The sequence below is a fragment of the Dermacentor albipictus genome, chromosome 4, assembly GCF_038994185.2.
Source record: "Dermacentor albipictus isolate Rhodes 1998 colony chromosome 4, USDA_Dalb.pri_finalv2, whole genome shotgun sequence".
Taxonomy (NCBI): Eukaryota; Metazoa; Arthropoda; class Arachnida; order Ixodida; family Ixodidae; genus Dermacentor; species Dermacentor albipictus.
The window spans coordinates 157,880,109-157,897,604 of record NC_091824.1 but is presented as its reverse complement, the minus strand read 5'-3'; the positions used below and the strand labels follow the sequence as shown (position 1 = coordinate 157,897,604).

General features: G+C 43.3%; 1 protein-coding gene across 2 annotated transcripts in view; it reads right to left on the bottom strand.

Annotated features, from left to right (window-relative positions):
- Positions 1-17,496, bottom strand: part of LOC135915792 (uncharacterized) — a 382,578-nt gene that overhangs the window by 361,413 nt on the left and 3,669 nt on the right. Inside the window, exon 1 of one of the 2 annotated variants that reach the window (XM_065448933.2) lies at positions 10,349-10,367. The exons of the other annotated variant lie outside the window; for it this stretch is intronic. The gene's annotated coding sequence lies outside the window, so the exon portion shown is untranslated. Of the gene's footprint in view, positions 1-10,348; positions 10,368-17,496 lie in introns of those variants that run through there. 2 annotated transcript variants of the gene reach the window in all.

Below are 17,496 nucleotides of genomic sequence, written 5' to 3'. Positions count from 1 at the left end.
CAATATATGCGAGGTCATACAACCATTTGGTTCATTATGTTTATTAATTAAGCCATTCTCACTCTTTGTTCAAAAAACATCTTGGGCAACGCATTTCGCATTTCTATAATCCAGGGCGCAAAAGTCAGAACTTAAATGTGCTGTGGCATGGCATTTGTAGCTTTATGCCTTTGTCTTGACATCTTGTGCAAGATTAATGGCAGGTCGGCTGCAAATAACCCCCCTTCTTTGTATCGCTAAACCAGTTTTAGAACTGCAACTTCATGACAGCGATATGACGCCGGCAAGGAATGGTTTAAGTAGGACCAATTATTTTTTAAGGGCGCTCGCACTGTCATTTTTAAAACATATTCACAATATTAGGCTGAACTAGTGGCACTTTTTGGTTATGCATGTTTTTCCCGATTTTCTATCCGGTGCGAATTGTGAGGATTCCGCTCTATACTGCGGCATTCGATAATCAGTGAAGTTAGTCGAAATTGTTCATTGGTTTTGCGCGCACAATTGTAAATCACCAAGTCGTCTGCAGAGAGGCGCAACTTCACTTCATTCTCAGCGCAATCACTTGCGTCATTAACGCATATTAGAAATGTAATGGTTCCGAAACTGATTAGCTGTTGCACAACCGAACACTAATTCCGATGATCTAACTCAATCTTACTATTTACAGCTTACTGATGACAAAAAATCAGAATCTTAAGCATCCACTCAATTCCTGTTAATAAATGTCTAAAAGTAACGTCGCCTTTTCAAATTCCCGAACTCGCGGGAGAACGAAAAGCTTGTGCTGCTCATTAAAAGGTTAAATGTGGCGCCACGGCTGATGCGGGTGTGAGTATGGAAGTGAATTTACGATATCCTTCAGTAACTTTCCCGTGTCAGCCAGTTTTCCGTCTTTCTTTTGCACCGACTGCCTCCGCCCAAATTGTTCTAGACTAAACGCATGTTCCAGTGTTTTCTCGTTTTGGCCTCACGAGATGGCAAAGTTTCGGCGCCAGCGCGCCGCTGTTATGGCTGCATAGACGTTCAAGGCGGCATCGAGACGTGACCGCCTTACCAGAGCAAGCCGCGTGACGTCTACGGGGAGGTTCGCATTTCAATTTCATGCTAGGGCGCGTATTCGTGTGCTACACGACGAGGAGTCGCATCTTCAACTTCTGCCTGAGCGAACAGACGTAACAAAAGAGACTTCATGAAAGTCAATGGCCTTCTCATAGAAGCATTTGTAAGCAAGATAACAGCTACATGAGGTAGGGCCTTGGTTTCTGCTATTTGCAATTGACCGGTTCTTATTCTCGGAATAATGTGTATTGATCAGTCACCCTGAAATTATTTTTATGATTACTTCAGGTTTGACGTTACGAGTAATATTTCCAAATAACATTGTACTTACTATATACTTGAAATTCTTTGTTACTCTTTCCTTTCAATGTCTTACATAAACGTGACAAGAAATAGAGGAATTTTTTTTCTTTAGAGGGTGGAAAGAATCGCTTCCTTATGCTCGGCATTTGTAATTAAGCAAGTAGCGCACATTTTAAAATGAACTGCGGCCTCGATGTATGGTTCATCTTCGCTTGCCTTTACAGAAAAACTACGAGATATGTTGGGCGAAACATAAAGTGTTATCAGTGCGATGGCATATTTTAAAACCTTGCCTCCGTTTTTGTTTGCAACAGTAATTTCAATCATAACAGCAGTTTTGCACTCATCCTAGCCTGCAACTCTTCCTTAAAAAATTACCTCCCATTAAATTCGCTTTTCAATGTGCACATATCCACGAGGAGCTGATTACCAGGTTTTATAAAGGTTAGGACAGCAATGCTTACACATACTAAGATTGTCGTCGAAGCATTTTGTCAAGTCAGCTAATGAGGTGATGTGTGTGTCTCATAGGTGCTATGAGTTGAATGGCACCACGTGGTGCTTAGCACATAACAATTTTTACCTTTGTTATAAATGAAAACTGGAAAGGGAAAAAGCAGAATTAATACTAGATAAACCAACAGTGTCAATGACACGCAAATAAATGTGTTTTTCTATAAAATTCAAATACAAGTTCATATAATTTGACTCCAGCACGTGCATGCTTAATTGGTAAGCTGGTAAGCTGCAGCACACGTGATTTTAAAGCCGATTAGGTGCGCAATTAATGCCACACGGATAAAGAACGGTGACTGCTGGCAGCCTTGAAGAGACTCTTAAGACATTAATCTTCCTCTTAAGTTCTCGCGGATTTTTCGACATCTCGCAGAAGCTTTAAATTCACAGAAAGCTCAGCGGAAATATTTCGTAAACTTTTAAACTTAATCAACAAGATTTTTCAACAGTATTGCAGAAACGCAGATACTGCAGTTACTTCGTCTGGTTGACCTTCCTTCCTTCCCTCTCCTTGTTTCTTTCTTTTTCACTCTCTCTCTGTCCCATCAACTGGAATAACACAGGTATGTCGCAAGTATAGAAAAACGATCCTTAGATAGTGTTGCAACAGTACGAATTATTCAGCGCCACTTTATTACGGATATCTCTAGCCACAAGTGGGCTGAGACTATGGTATAATCATATACGCGAAAAGAGATTTCACCGAGCCGAATATGAAAGAGAACAACGCAATCTTTTGTAGTGGCCGCATGAGTTCCGCTGTGACTGTGTCAATATAAATCTATGAGAAAAATCGAAATCATGTTTTCGCGAAGTACCTGACCGCAGGGCAACGCGCACAGCGCTTTGCTTGCCCTCGTGCGCTGCTACTGATATCGTCTTTCAATGAACATCCATTAAGTAAACATAGAGCACATATGTTTCATTTCAACTTGCGTTTGACACCACAGAAAAAAAAATAACATGGCGCCTAGAGCGTTGGCTGGAAAGAATGCTTTGTTGATTGATACATTTTTTATTGCATATGATAGTATTTATTTATTTATTTATTTGCTTATTTATATGTTTGTTATACACCGATCATTAATGTAATAATTGATTGATTGATTTTCAGCACTGGACAAAGAAATGTCGTTAGTGAGAAGCGCGCGCTAGCGTTTAAAGGTGGCGCTTCCATCGGAACACGCCAGCCGCTGCAGCGAATCGCGCCAACTGTGATTTCGCTTAGCAGCAGAATGCCGAAATCTGTGAGCCAGCACAGCGGGTACACGTGCATTCAGACGTCTTGAGAGCGCTGTGAAAATATTGCGCCTTCCCGCCCTCGTTTTATTGAGACAGAAATGCGTTTTCCTGTTTCATTTTTTTATTGTTTTGCTTGGACGCGTTTTTTACGAATCGTCATTACTTTGGGCAAACAACGTCACTTTGGTCATGTTCCTAGTGGTGGGAAATGCAACCCAGACGAAGGACAAAGGAGGCATAGAATGCGAGCGCGCTTTGGTGTCAACTCATATTACAAGTGTCAGCCTTATAATAAGCCAACAAAGACACCAATGACTGTATGGGAGAAATTACGCGCGCACTTATAATATAATTAAAGAAATTACAAGTTAACGGAAATAAAAGTGGGTAAAAAAATAAAAGAACTGGCCGCAGGTGGGGCACGAACTAACGTTGTCGCATTACGCGTGCGACGTTCATACCAACAGAGCTACCATGGCACCGTTTTCCCATCTACCATCTGTGGTATTTATGTTTATCTACTGGAACTAAACCTGGGAGTGTTAGCCAGCGCCACACCCCACTGGCTTGACGGCGGATGTGGAACATAGTATTTGTAGCAGGCGTCCCGTGCACGTGATCTTTTTGGGTGAAGGCAACTGGTTAATAAACCCACACACGGTACCTGAAGACAGCAGGCAGCAGGTATCAGTGGGCAATAAGCCCACAGACGCCTTCATGTACCGCGTGCGAGTTTATTAACCAGTTGCCTTCACTGTTAGTTGTCTTTGTTTGATGACTAATAAAAATCGAGCCCTCGATTTCCTTTCGTCAAGTATCAGCATTGTAATGCTGCGAACGTTTTCGACGCTGTAAAATACTGTAAACCCTTTCGAAGCTCAGCATTAAACTTTATTTAATTATTGAAAGGGGAAGAAAGTGTTGAGCTATCTCACTCATAAGTTAACCATCGACCTCTATACTGCAGTCTCCTTTAAATGTTTACTGTTATTTGATTTGAAGCTCTCAGCACTGCAGTGCTGCACTTGCGCGGCAACGGTCATTACAGGATGGACATTTTCCGGCAAAGGAATGACAGGCGCATAACCGAGTCCATTGCCAGGAGCAACCCTCTGTTCAGTTAGTTGCGATATCTACCCAGAGATCACAATTCGGCAGCAAATTCCAGTAGCCCATTTGAAAGAAACCGAGACGCTATGCATTTCACAATGCGGCCATTCATCGTCATCCTCTGCACTTTGCAACACAAGCGAATAGCAGCGCCAGTGATAGCCTCGAGGCTTCTTTGTCAAGTTTGCGCAGATAAAGTGTGCGCTTGAACTGATCCAGTTCGCTGGTTACACGCTCGACAGCGTAGTATGGTTTGTGAACTGCGTGTGCAAAAGGACACGGCAAAAGGCTTACGTAGGAGCTAAGCTATATACGAACGGCGAGCAAACGGCGCCAGACGTGGGAGCCGATGACATTTTGTTCCTCAAGATCTGAGTGTAGCCGACTGCTGCACGTTTCACAGAGCGTATAAACAAGCCGCTTGTCAAATGCATCCGTGCCTGGAACGCGACGCCGCGGCATCGTAGAAATGCTGTTCCCTTTCGTGAATTCGTACTATCACTCGCGAGAATCGCTTGTTTCTTTGCAACGAGAAAATGAAACGAGAAAACGGTGGCTTTGCATATGAAATTTCAGAAACAAGAAATTTGATGGCACGAGAAAAAATAAACGGAAACAACTAGTTGAAGAAGTGATTTCTTGTGCCCGTGAACAAACCAGCAGAAGTAGAAGGCACGCTTTGAAATATTTGCCGATGCACAGACCTGCGCGTGACATTAAAAAAAAAATCTTCATGGCTCAAGCACACGCTCGTAGCAGTTATAACGCGGAGAAATGTCGGTTCTAGTTTCTATACAGCGATGTTACTTGCGCTTGTAATTCTTAATTTCCGCTTGTCCGTTGCTTTTTAACTACCGCTTCTCATGCATTGGCGATGTTTGCATAAATGTCCGTCCATTGCTTCTGCAAGCGTTTGCATACTGCTGCCTGTCGCTCAATAAATATGGTCGAGAAGGAATCACCTGGCGTTCTTTGACGTTTGCGCGTATGCTATAGCAGGAATCTACTTCACCGATCCACCACGCAACGCCGCGTCCACCTGCGGCTGAGGTGCTGAAATTTAACTTGCAGCGTGAGGAAGAGTTCAATAAATAAAACGATTATGCCATAGAAAGATGCCCAAGGACACGTATTGACGTTTCAAAATTGATGCGGATCTCTTAATTACAACAAACTGGTCATTGCGAAATCTGCCAATTGGGCTTCATCAATCACTCGATACTCAGAACAAAGAATATAAACGAGGCGCTTTGCGTTCTGACAAGCTTGCGCACTGCGGTCTGATCAATGAAATAGTACGTACTAATTCTCCTTTGCCTTTTTACCGTTTCCACAAGGATGCTTCAGCTTGATCAGACGGTGTTTCCTGAATATCTCGACTACTCACGGCGTTCGTAGGCTTTAAGCCGGCTTTACTTACATCCCACTGCAGTGCTTCGATCTGAGTTACAGGTCAGCTCTTAGTAAACCGAGTGTTGTAATGTGAAAAAGTTGCGGAGAATGCCCGCCATCTTATTTGTAGCTTCAGAGGCATTTGCCGTAGCTCGATACATACTCTATATCTCGCTCTTAACACGTTCGGGTGGTTGCGGACGCAAGTAAGCCTGCCTGCGGGCGACATCGATTTTGGGGCTACGACATGGGATCCACAAATATTACTCACGGCGCTCACTGAATTCAATTCCTCAAAGCCTGCGTGCCCAATACACTTAGATTCATGGAAGTTAAGCTTGCCTTCGCGGTGTTTCTAACCTCATCGTGCGGGATAAACGCATTGCATTGTTCTCTTTCATTTTTTTTTTCATCTTACCACATATTGACGTTTGGTTCGAACACGGCCCTTCAGTCTTTTTTCATAGCTGGTCATTAAAGGCTAACGATAAGATTAAGGAAAATTATCAATACAATGATAAAGGTTTCAAACTTCTCGTGAGGTATTTTTGGACACAAATCCTTATCTTTGCATTTAGTTATTTCGTCTAGTAAGTGAGAGAGGTTAACAACAGTGATATACAGTGAAAGAGTTAAGTATGGAAGTGATCTGACATGACGGACGCTCTGATACTGCAAGGGCTAAGAGCCAGTTCAGGAACTATGACATAAATGCCCTCTAAGATGGTTTTCCTTGTTAAAGATGTGACCTCATTTCACAAATTTAAAGCGATATCTTGCTCTTGTTACCACAAAAACTTCGTAAACCACGGACAGAGCACACACAAACGTTCGTGCGAGCCGTCATCTGTCCATTGTTTCTGAAGTTTCTGCACTAAACGCTCGAGAAGATGTATCAACAAAGCCGAAACGCAACGCTCGCAAGTTTCAAGCCCTATTCGCTATTAACATACATGTGCCATGTCTCGCTCTCAAAGCAACTTATGACGTTTGACCAGCTACGAACACTCTGACAAAGAGCCTCGTAAAACAAAGTTAATCTTTCGCTATCGCATTCGCTCATTCGCCCGCTCGCTCGCTTTCTCTCTCTATCTCGTCAGCGCTACAGCTGTAGCATCGCAGATGTGCAAATCCAGCGAAAATGCGTGGAGTTATTCGCCCCATCGCATTTATGACGCTTGCGGCAACATCCGAAATCAATAATGTCGCGTATACACGTTCAATACATAAAACTTTTCCTCTTAAAGCTGGCCCTGGAGGCATTACGCAAGTGCGATCTTTACACGGGCGTATACGGCACGCTGGGATGTGCTCCGAGCCTCCACTATTCAGTTCAAGGGCCTTCGCCGTTTTCGTCCTCATTCGGTTCGCGAACCAGTTGGCCGCACGCCAGGATGCCACGGCCCGACGCGCTGGCGCCTGTAGTGCGCCACCCACGTATCCCCTCTTATCCCGTTCGTATCCCCAACGCACTTCCGTGCTGCGCTAAGCGAAGCTTTTCTGCCGACGCTGCGCCGTCGAATGCACAATAGAGGGTCTTTCGTTTCTCCTTTTTGAAGAAAGAAGCGTGGCCCTAGCCATTGGCTTCGAAGGAAAAGGACTACAACATCGCGTAGTAGCTATGCGAGTCAATTTTTATCCGAAAGGCTCTGTTTATATCTAGAGACGCGGGGTCAATGATGAATACAGTCACGACTACACTCGTACGTACGATGGACGATTCAGAGACAAGAAACAAAAATCCGGCGGTGGGCTGGAAAGCTAATTTTATCTCTGAACAAAGTACTGTCGCAACGTAGATGGGGCCGAATAAACAGAGGTCTAGAGCAAAGGCTACGTTGGGCAAATGTAGGGCCATGAAGCCTGACGCGTCGTTCGTCTGTGTTTAGCAAAGCGGCCAATAAGCAAGTGATTACAGCCTGTCCTAGCATGGATTCAATGCAAGCTTCTTTTCTTTATTTTTTTTTAGACAAAGAGCTGCTCTTTTGGGTGCATTCGGCAAGCGCACGCATGCGTATTTCAAGATAGCTTGGAAGTGTATTTCAATATGGATTGGAAGTGAATCGGTCGCTTCAACTCGCTCTCATTCTTCTTTGAGATATAGCGCGTGTTGACGCAGAAGGACGTGAGCGGAGTTGGATCGCTTGGTGCTCGTCTTATCACGCACAAGTAAAGATTGCTTTGATTCAGCCATAGAAGCACTATGGGTGCGCAAATAGCAGCCCGGTATTTCGGCAGGCATGCATCGATAAAGCGAATGTTTTAAAATGTGGAAAATTTCGCAGCAGTGCTGCTAAGAGATATTTCTCGCCCAATTGTTATGTTATGTCCAAAAACGCATAAAGAAAGAAACATCATATCACCACTCACGACACACAACAAGTCCGTAAACAAAGTCCGTAACAAACAAAGTCCGGCAAAGTCCGTAAACAAAAACCAAAAGTCTAACCAGGAAAGAAATTTTATCCGTTCTTGGAACCCTCAGCGATTATAATTTGCCAGTGTCTCGTTGAAATGAACATTTTTAAAGTGAAGTTTCCTTAAAATCACTCCCTAACAATGACCAGCCAAGGAAGCCCAAGCAGTAGATTTGGCGTAGCCCTGCTGAGCCTCAAGGTTAGTGGGTTCGAGAGTGGCTATATATATATATATATATATATATATATATATATCTGACATACGAATGCAGTTACTAGAGCGCAATTCACTCGTTGGCTAAAAGACCCGTTTCCAACAACAATGTTTCTACTTAATATTTTCTTTTGGATACAAAATATTAGATGATCTTGGCGCCTTTAGGCGGAACCGACTACTCCTTTTCTCATAAAACAAGCACATATTAAGTATGACGTAGAAAACAGGCCCCTGGCAAAAGCCAGGTAACAACGAAAAAATCAGCTAGTCGAGTGAGGTAAATGCACTTAAACAGTTCACAGGCCCAAACCCCATCAACAACAAATTTGAACATAAACGTTATCTCACATACACGTAAGAAACAACTCACAACAAATTAGAATGAAAAAGCAGCTCACATATAAATAAAGATAACAACAAATGTCATATAACACACTCCAGAGCGTAACGTCATCTGTCACACACTAACTACAGAATACATAAATCCAGATCACAGAAATCTGAATCCTTACGGACTCAGAAAGGCATACAAGTTGCAATAAATTCTTTCCAAAAATTACCCTTCCATCAAGAAATTATTTGAGGGCCATTACCGCTCGTCTTTGTAATGGGTCTGTTGGCCGTGGGTCTAGGACATATTTAATGGTTATGGGCCTCGTGGTCGTAACGGTAATGACGGCTTTCTAACGCGCTTATCAAATGCCGAGCGCATTTCGGATAACTGAACGATCTAACAAGTTCCCTGATTCCCACTGCGGCGTAACAATCTGCAATTGTAAAGTACAACAAGCGTCCACACCATGTTGTAATGGGTGCCCGCAGAGCGAAGTGAGCTATACGAGCTGTTGCGCATAAGTGTCAGTCCATGCTTTGTTTCCCAGCCTAGAGTGGAAATCAAGTGCTTACGTCGAACACCAGCATGAAGACGTTAAGAGCATCATGTAGGAAAAGATAGCATAGATTGCCATTTGAGAAGTTCGATCATGACATACTAATAACAATATACGTGTCAGCACACTGAGTTCGTTCGAAAGAAATTTACTTGACTACCGGGCCACTCATTCCCTTTGTTTTTGAAATCCGGCTATGTCATGTCGTGAGTGGTGCCTTACATGATTAATTTAAAATGTGCAGCACAACTTTGTAGCAAAAACGCCTTATTTGACCTCGCTTTATATATCTAGCACGTATACGTTCACCAGAAATCATGAGGTTCAGATCGAGAAATATAAGCACACCTTACGACACTTAATGCGTACCAACGAGCAGATTGGACTTAAGCACGCGTCAGAGACGAGGTAGATGAGGTAGAAATCAGTGTCTAGAAGAATCAGAAGGCCGTGGATGAACCGAACCCCAAAAATGTTTTGGGAGAAGTTCCACTTAGTATCATGTACACAGTGTTATATGTACAGTGCCTCCATATACGCTGACTCCGCCACCTGGATTTTCTCCGAAGCTGTAGAAGAACGATGGTTTCGCACTTAGGCGGTTTTTACAGCGTTTCAGCGCACTGACGAGCCGTTCTTAAGAATGAGATGCTTTGAGAATTCCGTCCATTTCCTTGTATTTTCAGCACTCTTAAAAAAAACAAAAACATTGCGCAGCTGTGGAGCAGTGAAAGACGCTCCTCGTTGTGAATGCACGGGTCACTTATTTTAGTTAGCAGCATGACTGTCATCGACAGCTCGGTTCATGCCTTAATGGTACCATGCTCAGCTTTCGAGCAGCTGCTGGGTGCCTATTCTCCGACATGAAAGAAATATTAGAAAACACGATAAAAAAATGTGCTGTTGTTCACGGCAATGGTTCTGCCGTAAAGCTCAAACTTGACCGTATGCGCCGAGCTTTCCACAACGCGTGCTGTTTGAAGCAAAGGGACTGCACATGGATGGACTACGGTGCTCACGATATCCTTATTTTAACGATATATAACGTTGGCGACGTTAAATGCTACCTCACGATCAAGGATCTTATACCTCTGCGTTTCTTTAGAAAGCTGAAAAAAATGTGCTGAGCGATGCTAAAGACTCGCTATTAGCCACCTGCATCTCGAGCCGCTCACCTTTCCCCCCCTCCGTCCCCTCACCTCTATCCCCGCCACAGTGAACTTCCGCTGGACCACCTATAGGTGCTGGAAAGTATGAATAAAAAGTGTACTCATTGCTGAGGTAACGTAAAACTTACGCAGACTCTCTGGTTAAGGGTTGGCATACTGGAGATTACCAATCGACAGACACGTCTCATCCTAATGCTTAACGACCCTAATTTATTAACGCGCTATTTCAGCTCAGGACATCGATTGGTCACGTGTTAACGAATAACGATGGTCCTAGGTATCTGTCAAAAAAAACTTTGAAGCCCTGGCACGAACGCTCCTTCAGGTACTCAAACCCGCTAGATTTTTTTTTTTTTTATCTGAAAGAGATAATCAGTTTCTGGCCATTTCAGTTTAGTCTAAGGGCGTTTCAACGCTTTTCTGTACAATTCAATCCTCATTTATCAGAGCTTGAAACACCGCGTCAATATTGTGAACGTTAACGCGAAAAAATGCATCTGGACTAAGCTTGCCGCTTGTTAAGCGAAATTCAGTAGAAAGCCTCTTCCTTGTCAAAGTCCACAACAAAGAAAAAACTTATTACGCAGTTGGGCGAGGAGCTAATGGCCAGCTGAGCTTTCATACAAATTACTCTGCTGAACTCGCGCTAAAGTACGCATTCCGCATGTATCTAATTTAACTAGACGTAGGTAGTTTTCTAACAAAGAAATACTCACACGTTTAAAAGGCACTCCACCACTGGTCGATTTGCTGCAGAAAAGTGCATCTACTTTTAAAACACCATTTCGATAGTCCACGTCACCAACTAGACTAGCCGCGCGTCGCACGAGAGTTGGTTGTTTTTCGTCAGTCCACTCGGGTTGAAAATCACATTAAGCGCCAAGGGGCGGGCAAATGTCCAGCGCACGATATCTGGAAGAATGTAGCAAATGCGACTACCGCCGAAAGGATGCCGCTGCTAGCTATACGGGCTGCAATGGGAGCCGTGGGCTGATACTGATGCACGGGCTACAAGCGGCTGTGGATTTTGGCCGTTACAAAATAGAATAGATATGGCTGCTGGATACAAAGTGTTTTGCACGTGGCCAACTTTAAACTTAAAAGCATGTACGGAACCCAATTCCCACTTATTTTCAACTTCTTTTCGCCCGGCAACAGCGAGTATACGTATTTCACGCATGGTGATGAACACGCTGTTATCACGGCTGAAATGTGCACAACAGTGGGTCCTTATTAATCGATAAAACAGTACAAAACGTTCCAGCCACAATAATGACTTGGTTGTCGCACAGCCTCAAGTTCACCAATCGTCGTGAATTTCCTTCTTAGCGCTAACAGCACGTGGCTGTGAAAGTACCCATACTTGTTATAAAAAAGAAAAACATTTCGTGTATGACAGAATGGCACAGTGGACGAAAGCGGTTCCTTCGGCGAAATGTGGTCTGTTCCAGGTAAAAGCCGTGCTTTCTACGTCACGGTAGCTGTGTATTCACAACACGCGTAGTGAACCCACCAATCCTCGGCTCTAACGACCTAGGCGCTAGCCGAATGCTGATGTGCGCCATTTGGAGCATGTTTGGATGAAGAAACAGATCTTCAAAAGAAGAACACATAACAGACCACACATACGAGCGTTGACTATGAACAATAAAGATGCACGCCTGTTAATTCATGTTAATTGCCGGTAATTTACTTGAATAGCTCACGCAGTTTCTAGATACTGCATTAATCCTATCTGTTATGCAAACGTCCAATTACAATGCTCCGTATTCTAGACAATCCATTTTACTACTTATTTATTCTCATGAAAACTTATAAAGAGAGGTTCACCAGAAATTAGAGCGTAATCCTGATAAGGATTTCCCACACCAAAAGGTGGGAATTCGCTTCAAGCTAGCACGTACGGTTCTGAGCGACTAAAACGCGATACTCGGAGGGCATGGCTGCTAGCACTTTTGTGGGCGCCGGTTACACCGAGCTGGTGCATCGTGATGTATAACGAAAGCCCGTGTAACGCATTGCTACTCGATCTGGCGCCACAGCCATCACCCAGCGTTCACCGCTGGCCTCCGACAAAGCGGCAGCAGCCACGCGTTCCGAGAATCGAGTCTCAATCGCAGAGCTCTGCACAAAGGCTTTTATAGGCAAGGCTTCCTGAATGTCTTATCAGCAGTGTCACTGAATGCGTGCTTGCCACGATCTCACATGGAAAAACAACTACAAGGAATGTTGTGTACAAGTTCGTAAAGCTTTCTAGAAGTGATAAATCGTACGAGGCTTGTGTTTATAGCTTCCAGTAATTTAGCTGCCCATTGCAGCAATGTCATCGCAGGAAGAAATTAAAAACACGGCAACAAGAAGCCTGAACTTTCTTATTTTACATGTGTCAAGGGAGTTGCTTACTCAATTCTTTTGTCTTGTCGCCGCTACTAAATAGTTCAGATGGACCGTTGTAATAATAATAAAGTGCACAAGCGCGCAATCTTGCTAAAGGGACCACCCAGCAGCCATTTTTAGTCCCGTATGTGCGTATTGCTGACTTTGACCGATTCATTATCCTAAACAGATATCGAGAACAGCAAACTGGGGACATTTGAAGATGTTATAAACAAGTGTATTGTATACCTCTAAACAAATGTAATGATTCCTGTGCTGGTAGGCTGCTTATTCCATTGCTAAAAAAAGACATTTCACGTATTGCGAATCGCTTGTACATTTTATTTATTCTCGCGAACTTTGGAATTCTGACACTCATGTAGATTTTCCATAGGAGTAAATATTGCGGTTGTTAGTCAACGCTCGTGTGCGTCGTCCTACTGGATATCCTGTTGTAAAACTCTGCCACTTTCTTCATCAAGATTAAATGTATCGAAGCTGTATAACGGCGCAGAAGGAGTGTAGAAACATTGTTTAGGAGAAATGGAATACGAGATATTGAATTTTCATCATTTTCGTTCAGTGAACAAATGGATAAATACTGTAAAGACGTATGCTTTGTCACTCCATTGCCAACTGTTGGCGTTACTGAATTAAACTCTAGCTCATTCGGTAGCATACGCAACTGCGAAAGCGACAGCTTCCAGCACTTGAATAAGAAGCTGCTGTGCATAATTGCCTCGCCTGTCATCGCCCGCAGGACAGCCTTCATTAAAACGACGACGACTGCCCGCGGAGGCTCTATCCATTAAGCCTTGAGATTTTCGTTAAGCTCACAATGATGTTTTAAGATAACAGATTACAGAAACCTGTCAGCAATTAATGCGATATTATTAACTTATGTCATCAGTAGCTTAACATGATTGCCGTCCAAGCGTTAAAAGTAATTTAGACACCCTTTTCAATTGATTTCAGTCGATGAGCGAGTCATTTCGTCCATATCTTTTGGTCTTTCATTATGACGCCATCTTATATTCAAGCTCTGTTATTAGCGATCTGTTCTGCTCAAGCACAAGGGTGTGCATTACAGAACACATGGCGCGAGACATAGGAGGCAACGATATATCAACTCAATACAGCATTAACACACGAAGAGCGTGTGCTGTATGGGTTTGGCTACTGTTGTACAGGCTCAAAATAGCTGCACGCAAGGCAAGTTTCCCGTTTAGTCACTCTATAAGGAGCGAATTCTTAAAGAAGTAGGCGACGTATGGAAACCGTTATGTTTGTTGTTAGGCTCGTTTTCACCCACAAGCAAGAAACGAGAGAAATACAGTCAAGACTTTGAAGAAAACTTGTCCGGTTGGGCAGTGTACAATTAGAATGGGTATACAGTTGACAAATACAGGGACAGCCAATGTCCGATCCCATGAATAGCCCGAAAGAAACCTTGCCCCTAGCTTATTCCTGATCATTAAAAATTAAAATCTGGGCTTTTACGTGGAGGACTGCAGATTAATTTCGACCCCTTGGGGTTCTTCAACGTGTACCCAATGCACGGCAAACTGGCGTCCTTGAATTTTGCCCACATCAAAATGCCACCGCCACGGCGTCGATTTGATCCCGCGACCTCGTGCTTAGCAGCGTAACACCAAAGCCTCTAAGCAACCACTGCTGGTTATTCCTGATCATTAATCACACGCTGTTAGTTAAACTTACGACAACCTTACATCTTCTGCAATGTAAAGGAACCCGAATCGTCAGTTAACTTTTAATTTAGTAAGTGACCTGAAGCCTTTGTGTTTTTTTCTAAGCAAGAAGATAATGGCCGACAATCGCCTAAGGGGCTGATTCATTCAATTCAAATCAGCGCCTATACACTGAAGAGGAAGTCGTAGTCGACGTACTTTTCCTGGGGTAATAAAAGCATTCTAGAATTACAATGGCAAGAGATGGCAGACAAATTCAAGTAATCATGAAAAAATAACATCGTGTCATTAGAGGATGCTATCTATATCTTGCGGAAATAATATGAGCTAATTATTTTCCAATCTTGTTCGCTTTCACACGCGAACCTGTGTATTTTCCTGTGTTCAGGGTGGCGGTGATATAACGGCAACGACTGGAAAAAGAAACCCTCGCACCCAAGCACCCACAAGCTGCACTGAGCATGCATGCCCAGCAGGCAGCGCGGGTTGTAATGTGATACATGTAGGCCCCACGGGTCGTGTTCGGTATACCATATAGTATGTTCTGTGCACGATAGTAGACATATTTCGGCGCCTATTTTCGCATGCATTAAAATATTGCGGGTATTTTTGAGCAACGATAAGAACACGAAGTACACACAGAAACGCAAGCTTGAGCTTCGAGCTAGAGCCCGTGAACGCCCAGCGTCTACGCGCCTTCTTTGTTTCACCCTCAGCTCAGCGAGAAGTTTGGATCGCGAACAAAGCTACTTTATTCATATTGTATGGCATTGAGAAGGTGCAACCAGCATTTTCGAAAAGTACGGAGGGTGTGGGTTTGTCTTCTACCGGTGGCAAGTTGTTTTTTTTCGTCCGCTTTAATTTACCATTACTTCATCTTTTCTAGGCTTCAGTTAAAAAGAACAAATAATGGCCTTTTCTATCCAAATGGTACTCCAATCGAGATATCATGATGCCAAACTGTCGAATATTCGTTTCTCTTCGAATAAAGAAAAAACAACGCTTGTTTGAGTCTCGGGAGAGCTGGGGCTAGTGAACACTGTTACGAATTGTTCTGCTGCAGGAAACCTGTGGTAGTTGCGCGCAGGTGCCAATTCATGAGTGGACGCGCGGCGTAGGTAACTCCTGCATAACACTTTCCGGCAACTTAATAAGAATGCCTCACTTTCAGCCAGCCAATATACAAACTGTCTCGACTGAGGTAAAACAATGTATTATTTATCTCGTCTCACGGTGTTCGCATGACTTTATAATGACTTGCGGGTCGTGTATTATCCCACTTCCCTTCTCAAAAAAAAAAAAAAATCACTCTGCCCACATATGTAGACATGCCGTTGTCTTGTTTTATTACTTTTTTTGCCCCATTACGCCAGACAACTGAAAGTAACTATTTCCGATTTACAAGTTCCTAAGTTGAGCAAACGTCCAGTCTCACTCCACATTACAAGTGTCTAATGAGAAGCCTCATTTTTTTAAGCAGAAAGACTCCACCTAAACATTATATTGCACTTTGTGTAGAAATGAGAAAATATGCCATATTTAATTCGAAATTCGAAGGTAACGTTTTTCGAAAATTTGTATTCGATTCGATTAGGAAATTTACTTACTCAAACACACCTAGCCAATAATCATTACTTCTCGAGTCTTTCCCTCTGCCATGTCCTCGTTTACAAAAGAAATCATTCGAACACCCCGCATAAAGCTTTCGCTAGGTAAATGACGCCATCTCTGAAGCAGTCGGTAAAACAGCTCGATATTTCAGTTTTCTGGCTGACACTAGGAGGCGACGGTGGCAGGGCGGTACGGAATCGATGATTTAGAACAATAAATGGGGCTAGTTGGTTCATTTCGATTTCTGTTAAGAAAGCGCTGAGCAAAAGCCTTACACGTAAAAACAAGACTGTAACCCAAGTTGACAGGCAAAGCACTTTGTCCTGTAAACTTGCGTTTCCATCTTGTTGCTTCGTGCAGAGCTTTCAGTCAGCGCGACCTTCAAACAAATCGAATATTTCGTTGTACGGGTTGCGCTAACTATTTGCGACAGAGCTCTCGTTGCTACAGCGTTGATTCATACTACTACTGCCGAAAAATAAAGGAGACATCTGTGCGCGTCAGGAGGAATTGTAATAAAAGATACATGCCTTCTAAATAAAGGTTTTCGAACTAAATCAAATCCATATAATTGAAAATGCGGCCTTAGCATATAGAATGGAATACCAAATATTTATCTGCGTCTCATTGTAGAAAAAGAAACATTCATAGGAAAGGTCGCAGAATAAAAAAGTTGATTTACTTTTTTCAGTGCGCGCAGTCGCGCGTTCGACAAATCACACATTAAGCGACCTTCAAGTGACCTATAGAAGTGAACAATCATCATATCTCCTGGTTTGCACACAGCTCTAACACAAAGAAGCCCAGAAGCCACGTGCATTTTTTATGACAGCAAGCATTCAAGAAATGTAACGAACCCATATATTCGGTCATAATTGAATATTCTTTAAATAAGTGCAATGTTGTCCGTAATGCGAAGCAGTGACGCCATAACTGTTTCATCTGTTAACGGTACGAATGAACATTCAAAGACGTGCGCGACCGATCTGATTTCGAGAAGAATGTTTTCGTCAATGTTGACTCTAGAGTCTACGTTGTCTTCCTATGTGGGGGGCGGCGCTCTTCGGTGGTAAACAAGGACAGACACGGCTTCTTCATTCTCTTTCCTATCCCGTTATTCACTTCTTAACGTTTCCTTCGTTCGATTCCCTGTAATCGGTGCAGGCTTATTCATGACTCCAACTGAATGCTCGCCCCATAGCGGCCACGCCGAGAACCAGCCAATCATGGTTTGTCTGCAGCTTGTCCCATTACACCGTGTGCTGAAACGTTGCCTCATAATTGTCAAATCGTCGTCGCGCCGCCCTGCACAGATCCTATAAAGCAAAAAAAAAAAATAGATATTAAATGCTGAAAGAAGTTTTTGTGTACCATTATGGGGAGGAGGGGAAGAGGGTTTGTCATAACGGTGGCAAAACCGCAATTCATCGTTTCATAATTTCCCGAAAGTAGCAGACGACGCGCAACGACTCCGGAGTCCCC